Source organism: Aplysia californica, unplaced genomic scaffold (assembly GCF_000002075.1).
Source record: "Aplysia californica isolate F4 #8 unplaced genomic scaffold, AplCal3.0 scaffold00257, whole genome shotgun sequence".
NCBI lineage: Eukaryota > Metazoa > Mollusca > Gastropoda > Aplysiida > Aplysiidae > Aplysia > Aplysia californica.
In genome coordinates, this window is record NW_004797527.1 from 192,442 (window position 1) to 193,743 (window position 1,302).

A 1,302-nucleotide genomic window follows, 5' to 3' on the forward strand; every position below is an offset into this window, starting at 1 on the left:
CACACACACACACACACACACACACACACACACACACACACACACACACACACACACACTCACTCACTCTCGCTCATACTCCACACACTTTCAAAACACTTTTCTACCTTTCCGAGAAACCATGTTTAAAAAGTGCAAAAGCTAACTTTTTCCTTTGATAAGATCTACTGATAAAGAATAAACGAAACGTTTGCCTTGTGGATACAAGTCTTAGAGAGTCAAAATTGTAATAGTGTTGACACGGAAAATGCGTCAAGGACGACCTCAGCCTTTATCAAAGAGTCTACATAACAAGAGGGGCCACTCTCTTTGAGCCAATTAAAAAAGTGTCCTCAAAATTCGGTGGCGCCCTCTTCGCAAATGCGCACCCTTTGCGAACACAGTTACCTTACTTGAGTTTAAAAAACCAAAGTGAAACTAGCAAGTTTTCGGATAAATTTCGGAAGAACGCATTTTTTAAATGGTTACGCTGACAAAAAACAAGGGGTGATTGTTTTCTTCGTTTAATTTGACTTTAGAATAAAAGGCGAGAGGTCATTATGATGAACAGCAGTCGATCTGCGCACGCAAGGAGATGCTATTCCTATTCTTCCTCTGGAAAAACGAAAGAGAACTTCAAAACAGACTGCAGCGCCATCAGAAGCAAAGAGCGGACTTCCGGGGGACACTTTTTTTGGTTGAGTGCCCCATCTTGTTATGTACTATCTTTGCCTTTATCTAGAATCTTTTTGACGTCCGATTAGCAATAAGAACGAGAGAGGGTGGGAGGAGGATTAACCTTTCTTTCTTAAAACGACACGATGATCGCATTGGCTTGAAATCTCGATCTCGCCAATACATTTAGTCTAGATAGCGGTTTAATAACACCTCGCTTTCTTGTCGCTTACGAATATTTTTTTTAACATCCTCATTCGCTCTTTGTTATTTCCTTTTGTACACCGCTCTTTCTATCCGTACTTTTTAAAATCGATATCCTGAGTTGGGCATGAAAGCCTAGTTTGTTGAAAACAGGAGTTGATTACCAAGCTTAAATTGTAATACACTATTAACGAAGTCGGTAAATAATTTTATGTTGATTTCGTCCCGAAAACAGCTTTTCATTTGCAGACGGCAAATAAAGAGAGATGGAACTGAGGTCGATGCAATGCTTTAGACTGCAAAAAATGAAGAAAGTAAAGCGGAGAAAGGAAAAGACACACAGAGAGAGGGAGAGAGAGAGAGAGAGAGAGAGAGTGAGAAAGAGGGCGACGGAGAGAGAGAGAGGGCGACGGAGAGAAAGAGAGAGAGAGAGAGAGAGAGAGA